A 13,520-nucleotide genomic window follows, 5' to 3' on the forward strand; every position below is an offset into this window, starting at 1 on the left:
GCCCGCCCTTTTTTGGATAAAATTATGGTTAAACCCAGCGGCATCCTTAACACGCAGCATAATATCTGACTGCTTACTATGCGAAAGATCCCACCATGTACCTTGGTTAAATGCCGTTGAGAATAGCCTGCTGAGCGTGGGTCAGGCTCTTTGTTTAGCTCCCCTAACACCATTGTTCATGCTCACAAGAACATTGTCAAACGGGCATTGCTTGACCTATATAAGGAGGAACGGATGAGATCTGAATTTGCTAAATCTGCTGTTACTAGATATTTGCCCTATGTTGAATCCGGCAATGATAATTTAAACAAGCACTGTAGATATCTGTCAATTTTGATAGGAAGATGGAACCGGAGCCTTTTGTTCCGATTCCGGGACGGAAGCATTGTTTATCTATTAAGCTTCCCCCTCATTTATAATAAAAATTTAGAACAGTTGGACTGTCCCTGCTCTGAAGGTGGGAAACAAAGTTTGTTACATTATTTTTTCTTCTGTGGTTATTATAAACTGTATACCCGCCAATATTTAATGCCGATCCTCCGCAAATACGACCAAAGGGATTTTACCCTGGCATTGAGAATTCTACAAATGCTGTCAACAGATGAGGTGATATGTACTGTAAGCTGCTTTCTAAAAGCCTGTGTGAGATCAAGGGCAAGTATGGAACATGCCTGATGGACTACAGTATTTTGTTACCAAACGCACATTGCACTTTATCATTATGATATATTTTGCACATAGACCTTACCGTATGCTTGGCTGGATGTAAATGACTATCTTATGGAGAATATAAACTGAAACCTGTGATTAAAAACATTAGTACATTAAGACCCTTTTTGTATCATGTATTTTGCACTTTATGCTATATATGCTGCTTTAAACCTTATTGGGAAAGTTTTGTTTTTATCTAACATTTTTAAAACATATGTTTTTATGTGCTTTTTAATGTGTTTCAAACTGTATGTACTTTTTATGGATGTACCAAATTCCGAATAAAGATCATTTGACTTGACTTGACCTCACGGATGTCACGCTGGCTCCTGTATCTCTCAGAGCCTCTATCTCCCTCCCATTGATGATCACCTTCTGCTGGTATTTCTTAGTGTTAGGGGGCAGGAAGGTTTCCTGGACCATCTTGTGGTTTCCCAAAGAGACACAGGTCATAACTGCTAGTCCCTCCTCCCCACTAGAAATCAAATCCCCTCCCAAAGCTAAACTTGCTAACCCTGGAGCTGGAGCACTAGTTGGTGATGGGTATTTCTTAGGGCACCTATTGATAACATGTCCCACCTCATTGCAGTGATAGCAGGTAGGGGGACCTCTGTTATCCTTTCTGACCCTAAGGGGCCATGGCTGTTTCGGTTTGGGGGGTTGGGACTCCTTTCCCTGGGAACTATTTTGGGGCTCCTGAGAGAACTCCTTTTGGTTACCCTTGTCCCCCCACTATTCTGCTGGGGACCCTGCCCACCTTTGGCTGTGGTACTCACAATTCCTCTGTGGACCCTGGTACTGGTCCAGCGGTCCGCCTCCTTAGCAAGTTCAATGGGGTCTGTCAGTTTGCTGTCTAAAAGATGCTGGCGCAGCTCTGGAACACAAACACTACTCAAGTGCTCCCAACGAATTAAATGCAACAACCTCTTATAATCAGTTACTTTGCTGCCCTTCATCCAACCTTCCAGTGCACGCGAGTACAAATTCACACACTCCATCCAAGTCTCAGACTCTCTCTTCTTGGAGTTCCTGTACTGCAGTCTGTACTGCTCTGGAGTAAGTCCATACCTTGCGACATAGGGCCTCCTTCATACTGGGGTAGGTCATGGTACTTGCTAACTCTAAGGTCTCCAGAGCACTCCTCCCAGAAGCCTCAAAATGTTTCCAAAGGCCCGCCCCAATGCTGTTCAGGCACACCATTCATCCTCAATGCAATCTCATAAGAAGCAAACCAGGCATAAATATCCTCACTCCTATTGTAGTTCTGTACTAAATCCTTGGGAATATGTACTTTACCCCCTGGAACTGGCTGTGTGCTGCCACCATTTGAACTGGAATCCACCTGCTTGGCCTTGATATCCAAATCCCTCTTGCTCAACTCATGAGCCAAAAGCAATTTATTTTCCTCCAGTGCATGGACATTCCTGCTCTCCTCCACCACCCTTTCTCTCTCTTTCTCCATTTCCAATTGCTTCATCTTTAACCTCATGACTTCTAAGTCATAGTCTCCTACTCTTTGATTCTCTTCTAACTCTTCTGGGGTAGGACCCTGGCTGGAGTGGTTTCTTCCAACCCTCGAGTTTGGTCTGTCCACTGGCAATTCAAGGGGCTGAAACCCCTCCATTCCATTTGCATTATTTCTATCTTGGGCCCCCCGCCAGGCCTTCAAGATTCTCGGCAGCTCATCCTTTCTGAAGCTGCTTTTAATGGGGCACTCAAACTTGTGAGAGAATTGCTGAAGCTCTGCAACTTTGTAGGAATTCAAATCCTCAATGACAAACTTGAATTCGGCTACTTCCACACTGGGTGCCTTTCCATTCACAGACATGATGCTTTGAAGGGGTACTCAAAGATAGATTTGAAAAACAACAACCTAGGCAACTAATATTTAAAACACAATAACAGTAGAAATGAACAATTGGCTACAACTGGCTACAAAACATGGTATTTTATTATACAATTAAAAAAGTTTAACAATTTAGTCACATAACACAATAATCCGGTTAAAAGTTCATAGAACACATTTTTGTAAAAAACATTATACACAAGTTAAATGTAAACACAAGTTAAAAAATTATCTCTAGTAGATAGGTGGCACAATGAGTCTCTACGCGCGTTTCGGCGGCCAGCGCCTTCTTCCTGGAGCAGCCACGCAAATTCTATAAAATGAAAGTATATACAGAACACATAATTATACATTTTGAAAGTACTGGTTATATACAGATTAAAATCCTAACACTATAAATTCAAACTTTTGCAGCCAGTTAGCATTTTTATTTCTTATTCTTCATCATTATCAATGTCATTTCCTTGCGGTATTCTACCTAGGTCCATGGAGATGAAGATTTAAAGTGGACTAAGAGGACCTGACTACAACAGGAATAACAATATCTCAAGGTTCACTGTTTCTCCAAATTTAAGAAAAAACACTATGTAAAGAGTTAATTTTGTGCAGCATCTAGTTGCGCTTGCTATGTTTTAATTAGAACATGGTTAAGGTCAGGTGTTTATCCATAGTACTTACTAATGGGAGTTTTTTGTGAAGCTAATCGGATACAGTTTTCAGCCTCTTGTTTGATTCCTATTAGTTGGATGTTGCAGAAGCTTTTAGGAGGAGAGATCATACTCATTAATAACTTTTTAGAGTCTTCTTGTTGGTCACATATCTAATTAAGGTATTTACACCTGACATATTATCAACCGTGCTTACCTGATTAATTAGAAGTAAAAGAGTTGATTCCTGCCAGCCGGAGCCCTTTGTGCGTAATGACGCTGATTGATATTAACAGTTGGTTCCTTCCAAGGTATTTCTGGATATCTATTTTATGGGGAGTATATAAACAGAGATGTACATGTTTCCCTTATTCCTATAGTGTTTTTAATTAAAGGCGATTCTTCTTAGGATATCAAAACAAACTGTCATATCTCATAAATTGAACTTGATCTAGTCTTACCTATTGGCTTTTTGAAGCAGTTGCTAGTAATAATTTTTGATATGTTGTACAGTCTCTTGGGGCTAGGTTACGATTTGTGATATGATCAGATAACGAAGGACTGCTTTAGATAGCCTCCTATTAGTTTAAATAAAAAGATTCGGGAGTTAGGTCTACATTATCTATTTCTTTATTATAAATCTAGGTTAGGGAAAAAATTATACATTATCTGTCAACAGTCTTACCCAAAATAATGGAGTCTTCTGTTCCAAAGTATAGACGGTATTTTAAATTATTTCAGGTATCGAGCACAAGAGAGTAGTATTAAAAGAACTCCCTGCCTGTAGATGATAAAAAAAAGGGGGGGAGTATATCAGGTTTTCATTTACCGAAGGATCTAATTTCAATTTCTCATAGATAGCGACTTGTTTGGTTTCAAGTTTTACCTGAGGATGATCGGCAGGGCTCTCTATGTCCGGCGGCGGGTTGTTCTGACTGGCGATACGAACGCGGGAAAAGGTAATTGGTTGCACGTTCGTGAGTCACGTTTATATACTAATGTTAATTGGTGTAAATTGTCTGCATTTGTTCAGGCAGGTGGTTCAATCAGGTGAAACCGACGTGAGAATTGGTTGCACGTTCGTGAGTCACGTATACATACTGATGCTGATAGGTGTAGATTGTCCATACATATTAAGGTTTCTGTTTGGATAATCAGATGTAAGGAGTAGAAAGAGTCCTCCAAGGTAAACAAGTAATGATGAAATTACTACATAAATGAGTGAGCGGGAGGAGCTTCATATGGTTTCTGTAGTCCAGTTTGTGAGGGAAGAAAGTCTCTAATTCTGTAGTTTATAGTAATTTCTTCTATTGCTTTGTACCATCTTTGTGGGCAAATGTAAAAGAAAAGAGACTATGTTTTCTTTATCGTTGGTTATTTCTTAAAGAACGAAAGGATGCTATTTTTACATATACATGGCCCTAGTTAATAGATCTGTAGCTGCCATTTATTTATTAAAAGACGGGAATTGATTATTATTTCCAATTATAGTTATTTTAGCTTTTAGAGTAGGCAGGTTGACTCATATTTTTAACATTTGTCTATACACGTGGACGTTTTCATCAGATTGCATGTTCCCAAGGAATTTCATTATTCAAGCCTTGATGAAAGGTATTGAAAACAAAAATCCAAAAAACTTCTCTTTTCTTTCGGATAGCTGTACCTCCTTTGGAATCTGGGGTGTGAATTTTTTCTAAAATTCTCCATTTGAAGTCCTCAGCACAGTGCCCTTTTTCTATGAAATGTTTTACCATTGGTGAGGCAATCTTTTTAGTTCTTATAGCTGAGCGGTGTTCGCTCAAGCGTGTTTGAATCATGCGTGAGGTTTCTCCCACATATCCTAAGAGACAAGGACATTGTATGAAGTAAATCACATTTGTTGACTTACAATTCCACATCTCTTTTGCTTTTGTTTTATGACCTTTATGCTCAAATTCCTCGCCTCGTAAAATGTTTCCACATGAGGTACATGAGGAACATGGAAAGGTCCCTTTGACTGGTTTATTCGTCAGAATAGATCTTTGAGTCAAGTTTTCTTCATTTGTACTAGTCTTAAATCGGGAATGAACAATAAATTCTTTAATGTTTTTATTTCTTTTGTGTGCAAAAAGGGGCTTCAATAATTTTTGTTCAGTAGAGCAATTGCTATTTAGTATATGCCAGTTCGAGTTTATAACTTGTTTCACCTTTTCATTCATAGTCGAATGTTTTGTTATGCAGACTATTTGGTCATTAGATTTGGCTGTTTTGGTTCTTAGAAGGCAATCTCGGTCATAATACCGTGCTCGTTTGTAAGAATCTCTTACTAGGCGATGGGGATAGCCTCTTTCGATAAACTTCGATCTCATTATTGAACCTTGCCTGTCAAAATCACTTAGGTTTGTACAGTTGCGCCTGACACGCAAGAACTGGGAGAAGGGAATACTGTTCTTTTGCGTTCTCGGACGGAAACTACGGTAGTGCAGTAATGTATTCCTCGCCGTGGGTTTTATGTGGAGATCTACTTTCAGAATTCCTTCATTGTTTATTATCTCGATGTCCAAAAATTCTACTTTTTCGTTACTGGTATGGGAAGTAAAGTGTAGGTTGGGATTTGCTGCATTTATCCATAGGAGGAATTCCTCCAAAGTCTCTCTCCCATCGGTCCAAACAAAAAAGATGTCATCAATGTATCTGGACCAATGGGAGACAGACTCGTAGAAGGGGGCGACCTCATTCTGGATAAATTCTTTCTCAAAGGCCCCCATGAAAATGTTGGCTATAGATGGGGCTACTGAAGCACCCATACTTACGCCTTTGATCTGGCGGTAAATATGGGTCCCAAACTCAAATATATTTTCTGTTAGCACAATTTCAAGGCAGGCAAGTAAGAAGTTTTTAGGGCATGGAATATTGTGCAGATCAATGAACCAACTAGTGGTTCTCATTGCATCAGTCAGCGGGATGTTGCTATATAAGGACTCTACGTCCATTGTTACTAGTAACTCATTATTTGGATTGATTGCAATTCCTTCGATTTTCTGTATCATATTGCCTGTATCACGTATGTAGGAGTCAATTTTAGGGATAAAAGGACGCAGATAGTTGTCTACATATTTAGAAAGTGGTTCAGTTACTGTACCTATGGTGGATACTATAGGGCGGTAAGGGGGGTTGCTGGCATGTTTATGTATTTTAGGGAGACCATAAATACATGCGGTTTTCCCCTGGTTGTGGTTTAGAAAGTCGAATTCTTTGGTACTGATGAGTCCATCTTCGAAGGCAGTTTTGGTTAAGGATAAGATTCTTTTGGATAGGTTTATCGTGGAGTAAGATCTTACAGGGACATAGAATGTCGTATCATCTAGCATCTTCAGCATATTAGTTTCATATTGAGATGTGTCAATAATGACTATGCCACCTCCTTTGTCGCACCTTTTAAAGGTGAGATCTTTATTAGTTGAAAGGGATATTAAGGCTTCGTGTTCTTCTTTTCTTAGATTGTATATAGGTTTCGGGATGAATCTTAAAGCTTGGTCTAATTTCTTCAGAACAACTAACTCAAAGGTTGCTACTTCCGGCCCAAGTTGCTCAAGATTTGGGCTGAAGGTGGATGGAAGGCAAAGGGGTTTTATGGATGGATTTTCTTCATTCAATATGGGATTTAGTGCAAAAAACTTTTTTAAGCGAATTTTGCGAAAAAAGGAAATTATATCGCAATATAATTCAAATAAATTGAGTGTGGAGTGTGGGACATAAGACAATCCTTTGGATAGCAAATTAGTACTGTATTCATCTAGTTCTAGTTTTGTTAGATTAAAGATTGGAATCACATTCCTTGTTTCCAATACTGTCTGCTTCGTGTCTCTCGAACAAATTGTGGCTCCTCCTGTTGGTGGTGGTGCTGAGGTTGATAATTCCCTCTCGGTTGGCCCTGGAAGTGAACTCGGGGGCGTCCCCAACCACCCCCTTGGTTCCCTAAAAAAGGCTGTCTACGATTCCCTCTATTAGGTGCTTGATTATAATTGGGGTTATCTTCATAGTAACCCTCATTGTTTTCATTTTCAGAGTTAGAGGTCTCTAAAAATGTGTTGACACGCTGTTTTTGAGGTTGTTGGTCTCTAGTTTCAGTGTTGTAATGATTTTGTGGGTAGAAATCCGGTTTTAGGTAGGGGTAAGTATTTTCAATTGTGGCAAACCTTTTATCTTTTAGTAGCTTGTCATTCTTCCTTTTTTCTAAATAGCTAGTGAACGATTCTAATTCTTTATTACAATCTTCAATCTTTTTTATGCATTCTTCTAAGTTTCCTATTTTTTTGATCTTATCCTCTAGATCTTCTATTTCAGACCTTACTTCTGCTGCTAATTCTTTGGCGGTCTCAACGATGAGCATCATTAGGTCCCTTGAACATCTACTAGCAATTCTGCTCCATTTGTCCAGAAATGCTTTGTAGTGAACAAAGAGGCCAGGGATGTTTCTAACTCGGAGACCCATAGGGATGATACCTAACCGTAAATAGGCTAACATAAATTCCCCATGTGCTTCAATTCTTTTAAGTTTCATTTTTAGGTCTACTAATTTTTTGGTATCGTCGTTGTGACGATGGGAGTCTACGGTGGTAGTACCAAAAGAAGATGATGTTCCCACAAGTGTTTCAAATTCTTCATCAGTGAACCCAAAAGTTTTTGGGGGAGCCATTCTGATGGTAGGCAAGGATCTGGGTATACAAATGAATGTAAATGGCAGAGGAAGGCAAGGAAATGACAAAGTATAAACTTGATACAATAGATTCTATTTATAGAACAGCCCTGCACAGACAAGCTGTGGGAAAAATTATGTATATTTAACGAGGACCCCCTGAGTACATTGATTTTGTAGTTCCTAGGTCAGGGAAAGTAATATATTTGAAAAACAACAACCTAGGCAACTAATATTTAAAACACAATAACAGTAGAAATGAACAATTGGCTACAACTGGCTACAAAACATTGTATTTTATTATACAATTAAAAAAGTTTAACAATTTAGTCACATAACACAATAATCCGGTTAAAAGTTCATAGAACAAATTTTTGTAAAAAACATTATACACAAGGTAAATGTAAACACAAGTTAAAAAATTATCTCTAGTAGATAGGTGGCACAATGAGTCTCTACGCGCGTTTTGACGGCCAGCGCCTTCTTCCTGGAGCAGCCACGCAAATTCTATAAAATGAAAGTGTATACAGAATACATAATTATACATTTTGAAAGTACTGGTTATATACAGATTAAAATCCTAACACTATAAATTCAAACTTTTGCAGCCAGTTAGCATTTTTATTTCTTATTCTTCATCATTATCAATGTCATTTCCTTGCGGTATTCTACCTAGGTCCATGGAGATGAAGATTTAAAGTGGACTAAGAGGACCTGACTACAACAGGAATAACAATATCTCAAGGTTCACTGTTTCTCCAAATTTAAGAAAAAACACTATGTAAAGAGTTAATTTTGTGCAGCATCTAGTTGCGCTTGCTATGTTTTAATTAGAACATGGTTAAGGTCAGGTGTTTATCCATAGTACTTACTAATGGGAGTTTTTTGTGAAGCTAATCGGATACAGTTTTCAGCCTCTTGTTTGATTCCTATTAGTTGGATGTTGCAGAAGCTTTTAGGAGGAGAGATCATACTCATTAATAACTTTTTAGAGTCTTCTTGTTGGTCACATATCTATTTAAGGTATTTACACCTGACATATTATCAACCGTGTTTACCTGATTAATTAGAAGTAAAAGAGTTGATTCCCGCCAGCCGGAGCCCTTTGTGCGTAATGACGCTGATTGATATTAACAGTTGGTTCCTTCCAAGGTATTTCTGGATATCTATTTTATGGGGAGTATATAAACAGAGATGTACATGTTTCCCTTATTCCTATAGTGTTTTTAATTAAAGGCGATTCTTCTTAGGATATCAAAACATACTGTCATATCTCATAAATTGAACTTGATCTAGTCTTACCTATTGGCTTTTTGAAGCAGTTGCTAGTAATAATTTTTGATATGTTGTACAGTCTCTTGAGCCCAGGTTACGATTTGTGATATGATCAGATAACGAAGGACTGCTTTGGATAGCCTCCTATTAGTTTAAATAAAAAGATTCGGGAGTTAGGTCTACATTTTCTATTTCTTTATTATAAATCTAGGTTAGGGAAAAAATTATACATTATCTGTCAACAGTCTTACCCAAAATAATGGAGTCTTCTGTTCCAAAGTATAGACGGTATTTTAAATGATTTCGGATATCGAGCACAAGAGAGTAGTATTAAAAGATCTCCCTGCCTGTAGATGATAAAAAAAAGGGGGGGGAGTATATCAGGTTTTCATTTACCGAAGGATCTAATTTCAATTTCTCATAGATAGCGACTTGTTTGGTTTCAAATTTTACCTGAGGATGATCGGCAGGGCTCTCTATGTCCGGCGGCGGGTTGTTCTGACTGGCGATACGAACGCGGGATAAGGTAATTGGTTGCACGTTCGTGAGTCACGTTTATATACTAATGTTAATTGGTGTAAATTGTCTGCATTTGTTCAGGCAGGTGGTTCAATCAGGTGAAACCGACGTGAGAATTGGTTGCACGTTCGTGAGTCACGTATACATACTGATGCTGATAGGTGCATCAGTATGTATACGTGACTCACGAACGTGCAACCAATTCTCACGTCGGTTTCACCTGATTGAACCACCTGCCTGAACAAATGCAGACAATTTACACCAATTAACATTAGTATATAAACGTGACTCACGAACGTGCAACCAATTACCTTTTCCCGCGTTCGTATCGCCAGTCAGAACAACCCGCCGCCGGACATAGAGAGCCCTGCCGATCATCCTCAGGTAAAACTTGAAACCAAACAAGTCGCTATCTATGAGAAATTGAAATTAGATCCTTTGGTAAATGAAAACCTGATATACTCCCCTCATTTTTTTTATCATCTACAGGCAGGGAGATCTTTTAATACTACTCTCTTATGCTCGATATCCGAAATCATTTAAAATACTGTCTATACTTTGGAACAGAAGACTCCATTATTTTGGGTAAGACTGTTGACAGATAATGTATAATTTTTTCCCTAACCTAGATTTATAATAAAGAAATAGAAAATGTAGACCTAACTCCCGAATCTTTTTATTTAAACTAATAGGAGGCTATCCAAAGCAGTCCTTCGTTATCTGATCATATCACAAATCGTAACCTGGGCCCAAGAGACTGTACAACATATCAAAAATTATTACTAGCAACTGCTTCAAAAAGCCAATAGGTAAGACTAGATCAAGTTCAATTTATGAGATATGACAGTATGTTTTGATATCCTAAGAAGAATCGCCTTTAATTAAAAACACTATAGGAATAAGGGAAACATGTACATCTCTGTTTATATACTCCCCATAAAATAGATATCCAGAAATACCTTGGAAGGAACCAACTGTTAATATCAATCAGCGTCATTACGCACAAAGGGCTCCGGCTGGCGGGAATCAACTCTTTTACTTCTAATTAATCAGGTAAACACGGTTGATAATATGTCAGGTGTAAATACCTTAATTAGATATGTGACCAACAAGAAGACTCTAAAAAGTTATTAATGAGTATGATCTCTCCTCCTAAAAGCTTCTGCAACATCCAACTAATAGGAATCAAACAAGAGGCTGAAAACTGTATCCGATTAGCTTCACAAAAAACTCCCATTAGTAAGTACTATGGATAAACACCTGACCTTAACCATGTTCTAATTAAAACATAGCAAGCGCAACTAGATGCTGCACAAAATTAACTCTTTACATAGTGTTTTTTCTTAAATTTGGAGAAACAGTGAACCTTGAGATATTGTTATTCCTGTTGTAGTCAGGTCCTCTTAGTCCACTTTAAATCTTCATCTCCATGGACCTAGGTAGAATACCGCAAGGAAATGACATTGATAATGATGAAGAATAAGAAATAAAAATGCTAACTGGCTGCAAAAGTTTGAATTTATAGTGTTAGGATTTTAATCTGTATATAACCAGTACTTTCAAAATGTATAATTATGTATTCTGTATATACTTTCATTTTATAGAATTTGCGTGGCTGCTCCAGAAAGAAGGCGCTGGCCGCCGAAACGCGCGTAGAGACTCATTGTGCCACCTATCTACTAGAGATAATTTTTTAACTTGTGTTTACATTTAACTTGTGTATAATGGTTTTTACAAAAATGTGTTCTATGAACTTTTAACCGGATTATTGTGTTATGTGACTAAATTGTTAAACTTTTTTAATTGTAAAATAAAATACCATGTTTTGTAGCCAGTTGTAGCCAATTGTTCATTTCTACTGTTATTGTGTTTTAAATATTAGTTCCCTAGGTTGTTGTTTTTCAAATATATTACTTTCCCTGACCTAGGAACTACAAAATCAATGTACTCAGGGGGTCCTCGTTAAATATACATAATAAGTACTCAAAGATAGAACCAACCAAAAAAAAACGTAGTATGCGGTGGCGTAGTGGTCTGCACTCAGTAGTGATGTACACCAGTCACTGTGGGTCTAGTACAAACACAAGCTCAAATCCCACCACTGACCAACAATTTTTAGAACTGGGGGTCTCTAGTTGGCAGAGGTAGGTACCACTGTCCAAATGTGGACCCTTGCTTCTAGACAGGGTAAGGAGGAAACACTCTTCAGATAACCCCTGCTTACCCCCTTGGTAGCTTGGCACGAGCAGTCAGGCTTATCAAAGGCAATGTGCAAAGTATTTGTACCAACATTCACAGTAACACAGTGAAAACACCACAAACTGACTCCACAACAGTTTAGAAAAATAAAGGTATTTAATCTAAACTACACAAGACCAAAACAACAAAAATCAAACATACAGAGTTCAAGAATATGGTTTCAAATGAGTTCTTAAGGTTGCGTTAAAATAATCCACAGTTGTGTCACATTTTATCCAACAATACCTTTAGATGCGACAAAAGCTCCAAGTGAAAGCTGTAGCATTGAAAAGCAAGCGATGCATTGCTTCCAAGACCCTTGGCAGGCGATGTGACAACCCTGCTGGATGCAGCGGGAGTGTAGCAGTGACTCCGGTCTGTATCGGGAGGGATGCGATACCTTGCGTGGATTCCGGTGCTCATGTTTCAGTGGAAGCGGCTCGCAAAAGGTATGATGCGATGATCTTCGCGCGGCGACGATCTACGGTGCGGCGACAATTCGCTGCTCAGCGTCGATATTTTCCTCTTGCGGCCCCTCAATGAGATGGCCCTGCGACGAATCAGGCAGCGATGTGATGCGGTCCGCAAGCAAGCGGTGCGACGATATCACCCAGTGATGACAGGCTCTGCGACGATACTCGCAGCGGTGGTAATCTTCCCTCACCGGACTGGTGCGTCCCGCAAGCAAAGGATGCGTCGATTCTGGCAGCGGCAACAGGCGCTGCGACGATCTTGGCCTTCGTGGCGGCTCAAATTTCCTCGCACTGACGGGGATGAACACCGCAAGCGAGCAATGTATTAAAACTTGTAGAAAGTTCTTAAGATCTTGGTTTCCAGCTTCCTAACACAGGTACAACTTCCAGAGGCACCACAACTGGCCCAAGCACTCTAGGAAGGACCGAACTCTCTCAGCAGGGTCCAGGGAAGCAGGGTGAAGTCCTTTTATTCCTGGGACTTCTTAACAGGGAGCCAGCTCTTCTTCAGGCCTTTGGAGATTCCTTCAAGCAAGGAGACACAGCACAAAGCAAAGTCCTTCCCCTCTCTTTGGCAGCAAAGCAACTGCAGGTCATTCCAGCAAAGCAGCAGCAGGACAGTCTTCCTTCTTCAGTCTTTCAGCTTTCTCCTTGGCAGAGGTTCCTTCTTTATTCGAGGATGATCTAATTTTCTGTAGTCAGGGGTCCTGTACTCATACCCCTAAAAGTCTTTGTTCCCTTTGTGCAGGAGGGCTCTGAGCCTGCTCTGAACCAGTTCTGGGTGTTCCTTGAGCACTTTGTTTTTCTGGCCTCTCCTTTCCTTTCCGGGAGAGGGGCAGGGTCATCAGCAACCCAGCAGGAGGTGGAGCCAGCATTGTGGAAGGTAGGCACAACCCTATTCAGGCTCAGGTGCTATCCCCTCCCACCACTCAAGATGCAGATGCAGTCATTCAGCCTAGGGCTGACCCAGCCAGCCTCCTGGGGGCTCCCCAGGCCCCTGTCACTCTCAAACCGGACAGTCAATTCACAAACAGGCCAAGGCACACAGAAAGGTCAGACAAGAGAACAACAACTTTCTAAAAGTGCTGTTCTCAAACACAGAATTTAAAAACCACTTTTCCTAAAAGGTGTGT

The sequence above is a fragment of the Lissotriton vulgaris genome, chromosome 4_1, assembly GCF_964263255.1.
Source record: "Lissotriton vulgaris chromosome 4_1, aLisVul1.2, whole genome shotgun sequence".
NCBI lineage: Eukaryota > Metazoa > Chordata > Amphibia > Caudata > Salamandridae > Lissotriton > Lissotriton vulgaris.